Source organism: Salvelinus namaycush, chromosome 4 (assembly GCF_016432855.1).
Source record: "Salvelinus namaycush isolate Seneca chromosome 4, SaNama_1.0, whole genome shotgun sequence".
Classification (NCBI taxonomy): domain Eukaryota; kingdom Metazoa; phylum Chordata; class Actinopteri; order Salmoniformes; family Salmonidae; genus Salvelinus; species Salvelinus namaycush.
The window spans coordinates 32,665,785-32,676,722 of record NC_052310.1 but is presented as its reverse complement, the minus strand read 5'-3'; positions in this window follow the sequence as shown (position 1 = coordinate 32,676,722).

Here is a 10,938-nt window from a genome sequence, read left to right as displayed (position 1 = left end):
GGCCCTTGCACACACAGACACACACACACACACACACACACACACTGCTGCTATTATTTATTATTTACATTGAGTATACCTTTTGCCCTCAGAACAGCCTCAATTCATCGGGGCAACTCTACAAGATGTCAAAAGTTCCACAGGGATGCTGGCCCTTGTTGATTTCAATGCTTCCCACAGTTTTGTCAAGTTGGCTGGATGTCCTTTGGGTGGTGGACCATTCTTGATACACATGGGAAACTGTTGAGGGTGAAAAGCATCCAGCATCCAGTCCACACCTCTACCCGCATCACTCCTCCACTCTTTACAGGCTACTCCACCAGCTAGGCCTCTGTCCGTGCCCTCGACACCTTTGCCAGGCTGGGCCTCTGTCTGAGCCCTCGACACCTGTACCCAGCTGGGCTTCTGTCCGTCCTCCACATCTATGCCCGCCTGTCCCACAATCAGCCCCTGTCCTCCGCTCCTGACGGGCTGAGCATTCTGATGGAGCCAGTCTCTCTCCATTTTTAGTTGATTATATATAACTGTAATTATTTGTGTTAAATTGTTTGTCCCTCTGTGGCATTTATTTAACTTTTTACTATTTATTCTATTTATACATTTTACTATTTGTCAAGCTTACAGAGCATAATTTTCCATTGATGAATTAGTCAACAATATTGTTTCCTTCCTTGATTCACTCTGAGTGCAACATCCCTTAGCTGAATGCTCTAATTACATTTTGATAAATTAAAGTCAGTCTTTAAATTCTCCATTGTATAAACAATTTTATTTTCCTGCTTGTCTGCTATGTGCACTGATTTCAAACAATTAGAGTAAATTTGTCATTCTCACACCTTCCTCCAAATCTGTATCTTTATTACTTCCTTGATTTACAATCAAAACAACTTAGCTAACATTGTTTTCGATGTAAAGCTGATAATGATGTTATGGGTGATGACAGATTTACAGGGGTAAGAGGAGCGAGGATTTTCGGAAAAGCCAGATGGTCTTCTACTGTCAGATTTTCACGAGAAGGAAATAAAAGCACAAAAAACAATGATTCTAGGCTAAATACAGCAACCGTGTCTGGATTCGATACAGGGTAAGCGTCGGCGAGTATGTTCATTTTTGGTAGAAAATGTTCCCCCAAATTCGCTACAATCATTCATTCTTGGGTGTGCAACCTTGACTGATGAGCGATATCCTGAACTCTGTTTTTGAACCAACAATCTTGCTAGGGAACCTGTCTGACACATATCAGGCCGGTGACAAATGACCTTTGGCGTGGCACATCTGATGAAGTTTCTCACGTTCCCGCCATGACAGGGCACCACGTTATTCTGCAGTGACAGCATGCGTCAGCGGTAATTTATGGTGCTCTGCCACTTGCTAAAGGAGCATTTAATAAGCCGTCCTGTTTATCCGTTTAGTGTCAGGCGGCCAAGTGGAGGAGCAGAGCAGCCAGTGACCCGCCATGTCTGATGTGTATCATTGTGACAGTGACCTACTTAAAGTCCCTTCGTTTGGAATGTCAAACACATCACTGTATCAGCACGTCTGGGGATGGACTGTGCTTGGTCATCATTAGCTGTATACGCCTATTTAATGGATTAATAAGACTACTCTTCAATTAATAATTATCAGGAAAGAGAGGTGCTATTATGGCTAGCTAGGTTAAGTAAAGATTTCTAACCAGTCTTTTGGAACACAGCACAGTGAGTTTTATTAAGTGAGTGTTTTGTTTCTCCCTGAATGTATGTATGTGTGCACGTGTGTGCACAAGCATGCAAGTCTATTGGCCTATGTGACGTGTATGCAGGCATATGGTAATTTAATTGCTCGGTTGGTGCGTTCTCTCTATCCCTCCTTTACACACATGCAGTGTCCATCAGAGCGGACATCTCAATTGGAAGCAGACACAGATTGATGGTGCTAGCCGCAAGTGACGACTGGTCGTCGTCCTCCTCCACGGTGCTCCTGGTTAAGGGCGAATCTCTGAGCCAGAGATCCAAACCAGAGATCTCATCAGCACCCCGCTGCCTGTCACAGTCACATTTTAATCACAAACCCTAATTAGAATTTACACTAATGAATACAAACGACTCCCAGGACTCCACAAGCTGATAGTCATAAATTATCATTGTCGCTAAATAGCATCAATTCACAGCTTCATAGTCATTTTTCAATTACCTGCTCCCGCCGGAGCCACTCAAGGATGATCTGCCGTAGATGAAGATAAACGATGTTTCTATCCATGGAGTGTGTGTGTGTGTGTGTGTGTGTGTGTGTGTGTGTGTGTGTGTGTGTGTGTGTGTGTGTGTGTGTGTGTGTGTGTGTGTGTGTGTGTGTGTGTGTGTGTGTGTGTGTGTGTGTGTGTGTAAAATAGTTTTCTCATTATGGGAACATCTTTGACATGGTGAGCCAGTTATTATTTTCAAATAACAGCTTGACAGAGAGGGCTGGTTAATTATCAGCAGGTGTTAATCATGATTTTCTGACATGGCTGATGAGGGGTGGGGGAGTTCGGGAGGTGAAGACAGTCCTTGCCATTCCATTACATGTTCTATATAGTTGTGCGAACAGAACGCCTGAAAAGGCAAGTAAGTCACAGAAGATCATGACCCAAATGATTTGTCGGTTACTTTTTGCTGGATAAATGTCTTTCTGATATGATTATTCAGACAGCTTTTAATTTTGAGAAGTGTATATACCCCTGACCTATAGGAGTTTAAAGGGACATTACACTCCAAAATCAAGGTTCGTCAGATGTTTTCATACGTTGGATCTCGGTTGATATACTGTAGTTTCACGTAGCAGGCCATCTAATGGAAAAGCACCATGTAATTTCCAGATTTGAGGTGCTTATCTTTTCCATTCATTTGGGTTGAGACGTAGAGCTGGACCTACACCACCGATGGCGTGATATTTGGACTACTTTTGAGGTCTGAAAATATCTGCCAAAATGTGATTTTGAAGTGTAATATCCCTTTTCTAAGTAAAGGTGTTTTTAATCATATAGTTGTGGTGGTGAAACACTCAGATGCACATTCACATTGAGCCTGCCTCTCTCCCTGCAATGAAAAATAAATACAGTAATGGAGCGAAACCACTGTGTGCGTGTGTTTGTGTACGCACTCTCACATGTCTGTACTTGCATGTGTGTGTCAGTGTTTCCAGTGATCTGAAGATGGGCCCTGTCCCGGCCCTGTCCCCAAACACCTCATGATTCACTCTCTATAGACCAAACCTCTTTGCTATGCTTCCTACTTTTCTGGGAGTGAAGAAAGCGTCCCATAGCCCTGTGTGTGTGTCATTATAATGTTGCGCCTCTTTCAGATCTGCCAAGCACAACTCTGCCTCTGCTAGCCACACAACCACTGCCTCTACTGGTTGCTTGCAGAGCAGCTCTTACAAGCACAGATTTTTTTGTTTACAACTACAAAACTTTTGGCACAGTTTAGTCGCTAAATTTGTGCCAAAACATATTCAACACAGGCAAATGTAGTTTTGATTCACAGGAGAAGATTCACCATTTGCAAAATCTTATTGGATTTGACATAACAAGTTACATGTTTGCAAGTGTTGTATTTATTCACACATTACCTGCTTGCTAGGGTTGTTGCATTTATTCTCAAAAGAAGTTTGCAGATATTTTTGATTATGCTATATTTAGAATTTATATAAGTCATTTCAAACCTTATTCAAACAGTTTTGTTGAATAGGAAATGCATCATAAAGTATTTCATATTTTTTAACCATATTTGTGCTGTTTACTTGAGCTACACCTCAGCAATATATAACTATTTTTACCAGAAAGGTGAGATTTTAACATTTCATTGAGTATGCAGCATTACTAGATATTGTTTATGGCCCTCCCATGATTAATAGTAACTTTTGGGGATTACATAGATTACATTTACGTACATTTAACTGGTTAAGTTTTTCTATTATTTAGTTTCAGTTTTCATGTTAGGCCTATGCGTGGGAGGCTAGGAACCAAATATGAGATTACAATGGTTGGAGGCTTGTGATAGAAATGTTTAAGTTTGTGCTTTTCTAATAACCAATAACCACTAGGCTACCTGGGGCGGCAGGTAGCCTAGTGGTTAGTGCATTGGGCCAATAACCGAAAGGTTGCTGGATTGAATCCCCAAGCTGACAAGGTAAATATATGTCGCTCTGCTCCTGAACAAGGCAGTTAACCCACTGTTCCCTGGTAGGCCATCATTGTAATTAAGAATTTGTTCTTAACTGACTTGCCTAGTTAAAGGTAAAAAAAATAAACATAATTCTGTGTTCTATTCATGTGTCACGCCCTGCCCATAGAGAGCTGTTTATTCTCTGTTGGTTGGGGCGTGATAGTGACTAGGGTGGGTCATCTAGGTGATTAATGGTTTATGTTGGCCTGGTATGTATCCCAATCAGAGACAGCTGTTTATCGTTGTCTCTGATTGGGGATCATATTTAGGCAGCCATTTCCTCATTGTGCTTGGTGGGATCTTGTCTACAGATAGTTGCCTGTGTGCACACCAGTAGCTTCACGTTTCGTTTGTGCTTGTTTGTTTTGTTTAGTGAGTTTCTATTCATTAAAATATGCGGAACTCTACGCACGCTGCGCCTTGGTCCAATCATTGCGACGATCGTGACATCATGTGCTTTTCTAATAACCAATTTCTGTGTTCATGCAAGTGACTAATTGAATGTATTCTCACTATCAGTATCTGCAATTTGACAGTACTCCCAGAACCTTGTTCTGAGAAAGGGATTCAGAGAGAAGAAGCCTTGTGAGGTATTGGTTGGTCACATGAAGGAAGCAAACGTTAATGATGAATTAATTTTGAATGATGAATGAGCTAAATCATGCAAATATAACTTGTCTGTATATAAGAGAACTAATGGGACAGCCCCGGGTGGAGCTCCTGATCGACATGTGTACGTGGTGCATTGAGTTGGTTGGAATCTCTCCAGTATGCTGATAACAAACAATGATTAATTTAAGATGGACATCGACTGTCCCTGTGTAGAATTTCTACGACATTATTGATTCTGCCTGCTGAGCTTTCCAGTGGGGGTCTGCGAGGAAAACCGGTGGCGCATTTTAAGAAGTGTGAGGGAAATTTCCGTCTGACCAAAAGACGACGAGACCTGCCCAGACCAGACCCTTACTGTGAGATGCCCAGGAGGAGACACATCATCTACAAACAATTGAGGGACGCAGCTGATTTCAGTAAGTCAATTTAAATTAATTTGATAAATAAAAATGATGAAACCAATAAAATGAATGCGAGTAATGCATAAAAAGGTACCCATAGTCTTATAGAGAGAAGGTTATTTTCTAGTCTTATGAGAAGACTAGAGCGAGGGCGTAATGGTACCATGGAAAGCCCCGCTGATAGCGGTCTGTTGGTATTTATTGAATAAGTGTCTACGTGGTCTGCATCTACTAACAACAACGTGGTGTTATTAAATATGTATAGGAGATACATATGGTTTATAGGAAGTAACAACAAGAGCATTGTTGAAGTTGCACATGGGGTAATAAAGGAGATTACCGAGTGTGTTTGGGAATAGTACTAAGTGAATGTGGGTGTGAAAGTTGTGTGATTGTGAGATATGGCATATTAAGCTGATTTAAAATTTGGATAATACATGGATTTAAATTATTACAATTAAGATTGAAATTTGATTAATAAGTTGATTGATTGAAATATGGATAATAAGCAGATTGAAATGTGGATAATAAGAGATTGAAATGTAGCTATAACATACTGAGTGAATGAGAACTGTCAGGGGACTATCTCCAGTGTGAATGTGAGCTGAGTTTTCCAGTTCTGTGTGAGTTTTTTTCAATCTATAACGTTATCTAGGGGTTCTTTCCACCACCGCCCATTGTAATCTGGGACTACTAATAATAGCATGTGCAATAATAGCAAGTGTTTTTGAGCACGGGGTGTTGTTTTATATGTACAGGAAGAAGCGGTCTATAGGCATTTCTGGGAATTGTCCATGTGAACTTGCACCACTGCCTCTGGGAGGTACAGCGAAATGGTTACTTGCATAGTAGCAATATCAGAAACAGTGTCAATATAAAGAACATAATATACAGTATGTACAAGAACAATACCGCCCTAACAGGTCCACAGACGATGCAATCGCCATCACACTGTACACCGCCCTATCCCATCTGGACAAGAGGAATACCTATGTAAGAATGCTGTTCATTGACTACAGCTCAGCATTCAACACCATAGTAACTCCAAACTCGTCATCAACCTGGAGGCCCTGGGCCTCAACCCCGCCCTGTGCAATTGGGTCCTGGACTTTCTGACGGGGTGCCCCCAGGGGGTGAAGGTAGGAAACAACATCTCCACCTCACTTACCCTCAACGCTGTGGCCCCACAAGGGTGCCTGCTCAGCCCCCTCCTGTACTCCCTGTTCACCCAGGACTGAGTGGCCATGGACACCTCCAACTCAATCATCAAGTTTGCAGACAACACAACAGTAGTGGGCTTGATTACCAACAACGACGCAACCTCTCACCCAATGTCAACAAAACAAAGGAGATGATCGTGGACTTCAGGAAAAAGCAGAGGGAGCACCCCCCTATCCACATCGAAGAGATAGCAGTGGAGAAAGTGGAATTTTTTCACATCAACGACAAACTGAAATGGTCCACCCACACAGACAGTGTGGTGAAGAAGGCGCAACAGCGCCTCTTCAACATCAGGAGGCTGAAGAAATTTGGCTTATCACCCAAAACCCTGACTAACCTTTACAGATCCACAATCGAGAGCATCCTGCCGGGCTGTATCACAGCCTGGTACGGCAGCTGCTCATCCTGAACCGCAAGGGTCTCCAGAGGGTGGTGCGGTCTGCACAACGCATCACCGGGGGCAAACTACCTGCCCTCCATGACACCTATAGCAGCCAATGACACAGGAAGGCAAAAAAGATCATCAAAGACAACACCGCTACCATCCAGAAGGCGAGGTCAGAACAGGTGCATCAAAGCTGGGACCGAGGGACTGAAGAACAGTTTCTATCTCAAGGCCATCAGACTGCTAAACAGCAATCCCTAACTCAGAGAGGCTGTTGCCTACATGGAGACCCAATCACTGGCCACTTTAATAAATGGATCACTAGTCACTTTAAACAATGCCACTTTAAGAATGTTTACATATCTTACATTACTCATATCATATGTGTATATACCGTATTTTATACCATCTATTGCACCTTGCCTATGCCACTTGGCCATCGCTCATCCATATATTTATATGTACATATTCTCATTCACCACTTTTAAAATGTGTATGTTTTAGGTAGTTGTTGGGGAATTGTTAGATTACTTAGATATTACTCCACTGTCGTAACCAGAAGCACAAGCATTTCGCTACACTCGTATTAACATCTGCTAACCATGTATATGTGACAAATAAAATTTGATTTGATTTGATTAATATCAATAACGATATCAGTGATAGATGAGGTAGTTATATACATACAATCAGGGGTAAAGTGGCTGAATAGCAGAATAAAAAAAGAAAATAGTAGCAGCAACGTATGGCGTGTGTGTTAGGAGAAAATTATTTGAATAGAGGCACTGCAGATAGTGCTGATGACTGGGAACTCACCCCCAGTGACGAACTGGTCCGTCCGCACCATGCATGAACAAGAAATCTATATTCAGAGAGCCTGTTTTGGTCCTACTCTTGACTTTGGTGCAGGGCATGTGTCCATGGCCTCTTCGTCATCTATGGGAGGAAGGATGTCAGCATTGCGCAGCAGCTGAAACCTGGTCCCGACTGAGCCCGAATGCTCCTTGGCGACAACAACCCCAGGCTCCAGAGCATCAAAGATGTAAAAGGATGTGAGATTAATAAAAGTAGTGCCAATCATGTTGGAGGTAAATTAAATAATCAAAACGTGTTGTTTATGCTTTACATACCAAGTGTTGTCATCGATTCCTTGTAGAGACGCCACACTGCTGCTTTTGTCAAATGGGAAGGCAGCAGCTTTCCACCAGGTGTTTGTGTCCTGTGTGGCATCCTGGTAATACTACTGCATTATCCTCGGTGTAGCTGTTGATGAAGTTCACAACTCGCTGCAAGTCCTCATGCTTCAGGTGTAACCTGTGCTTGCTTGGGCCAACTCTTTTTTGATGGGAAGCATTAGACCATTCTCCTTGTATGATTGGTGGAGGAGAGTCAGACGTGTTCTACTGATGCTAAAAGACAAATTCCAGAAACAAATATTTTGGCATTATTATACAATAGATAGCCGTAATCACCGTCAGACACACCTGGTGTTACGGGTGTGTACGGGAGGCGAAGTCAGGTGCAGGAGAGCAGAGTGTAGTTAACAGGTGCACTTTTTATTCCGATCCAAACAAAAGCACATAAGTACATAAACGTGCCCAAAACACGGAACATTAAACAAAAGACTGGCGCATGACAATACCCACATAACATAAAACAATTTCACACAAAGACATGGAGGGGAACAGAGGACTAAATACATGCAGTGTGATTAGGGAATAAAAACCAGGTGTGTATGGAACAAGACAAAACAAATGGAAATATGAAAAATGGAGCGGCGATGGCTAGAAAGCCGGTGACGTCGATCGCCGAACGCCGCCCGAACAAGGAGAGGAGCCGACTTCGGCGGAAGTCATGACACCTGGCTAACTTGATGGGTCATGTAATCATCTGGCGAAGTGGAGTCTTTTGTTTAGACATGCTAGCTAAACAATTAACCATAATCCTAATCCATAGAGTACTAGCAATACAAACCGATTGTCATAGCTAGCTAAAGTTAACCAAATAGGTTCATTGTTAGCTAGTTAGCTAGCTAATATTAGGCTATAACTAGCAATGCGATATGGCATTCTGAGAAAACATTACTACACACAGATCATAAACGTAATGTTTGCTAGCGAGCCAGCCATCTAACATCAGCTAGCTAGCTAACAGTAAGCTTAACTTGCAATGAAAACAACTTTCTGACAAAATTAGAAATGTATAACATCTGAAACTGTAGCTAGATTCTTACCCATATACATGGATGAACACTTCACGGCAGACTGCAACCCCGTTTGAAAGACGTCCTGTGTCTTTTCCATTTTTGTTTGTACAGCTTGCTTGGCCCGTTGTGTCAAGTCCCTCTGGTTCACACTGAATGTGTGTAATGCCATAAGAATCATCTTAAGCTTTAGCCCTCATCCAAACTCTGACCATTTTACTCGCCCTAGCAGAGATAGTTAGCCTGTTTTCATGTTATCCAGAGCGTTGGTGACTGTAACTGTGCTCCTGGCAACAATTTAATCCCGCTTTTTTGCTGACGTTTACTGACACCGGACATATTCAACCGGTGTTGAGCGTTCGTGAATTCATCAGTTATTCTGCGCTCTGGCACAGTGTTTCCAGTGACATTCTATTGAAATGGATACTTGCATAGTATTTTTTTGTTAAGTTTTACTACGCAATACATTTAAAAAAGCAGCGTTAGATAGGATTACCTACACATACTGACCAGCTCAAATAGACAGAAGCACGCTATATGGCAGACCAATCCAAACTCATCCCTCGGCATGTCCAGCCCACTCATTCAGCCAATCATGGATAGCGCGAAGGTTGCTCACTTTTTCTGTGGTTTAACCAATTATGCTCGTAATTAAAAAATAGTATGTGTATTTACAGATGGCAAACAACTTTGTTATTAAGGCACATGACAGTTAACATGTTCGAGAAGGCTTTCTGCCAAAAAACGCATTTTGATAAAAATAAAAAGTTTATGTTCAAACGGTTCTCCTGTGAAGTAGTGACCCATGACATATGCCTAGTTTCTTGAAACGGGTCACTTATGGTGCATATATGTACATAGAGTTGTGTGGATATGAATACCTAAGTATAGTTATATAAGGAAAATAATGAATACCCCAACCAGTTCTGTGTGAGCATAGTTTTCAGATCTATAACGCCATATTGGGGTTCTGTCCATCACCGCCCATCGATCTACAGGTAGTGAGCACTGACAGGAGAAGCCATTGAAATATTTGAGAGGGTAACAGCCCCCGGACACTGATTTCCTCGATATGAAAGATATGTGTACCTCTTGGGCTGCTGCGTTGTGATCGTTGCTGCGGTGTGGACATGAATAACTAAAAATGTATAACATTATATAGGGATTCTGTATGGAGATATGAAAGAACAGAGTATTATTTCCGAATATTTGGCTATTCTATATGTATAGAAAGATGCATATGGTGCATTTCCTATGTAACGACAGGAGAATCGTTGAAGATGCACATGGAGTAATAAGGGAGATTACTGAGTATGTTTGGGAATAGTACTAAGTGAATGTGGATGTGAAAGTTGTGTGGAAAGGACGCTGATTGATTGAAATTTGGGACAGAGGTATGAATTATTGAATAAGACACGTTTTTGACCATTTCCAATTATTAATAATCAATTATATAGTTTGGGTAGCACCAGTTTGTACAGAACTGTATTTCAATGCAACAGGTCAAAATAACAATGATTACAAGATAGGGGCTCTGGGATTGTTTACTTTAGAATGTGCCTATTCAGCTTGACGTAAGGGTAAGGCCTGGCCATTTTGTTTGTTTTTACCCTACGATTTTTACCACACACACACCAGCACCCACACACAACCCACCTGTTAATTCATATTTGTTAGTGGTTAATACTCTGATTTATTGTGTGGGATATTTTTATTTTTGTTTTAGTGGGTTGGAAAGGATGCAACTTAAACGGTAAACAAATTACATTTTTCTGGGGTTTCTATTGTGAGAGTTTTGGTTGTACACTTGTAAATTCTCTTGATAAGAAATTTATTGAAAATGTAAACCTGATACACAAAATGTTTTAAATATTTGAAATAGGTACAGGGAAACAGGTACAGGGAAACAAACACTCACTTAATGGCGTTGAATGA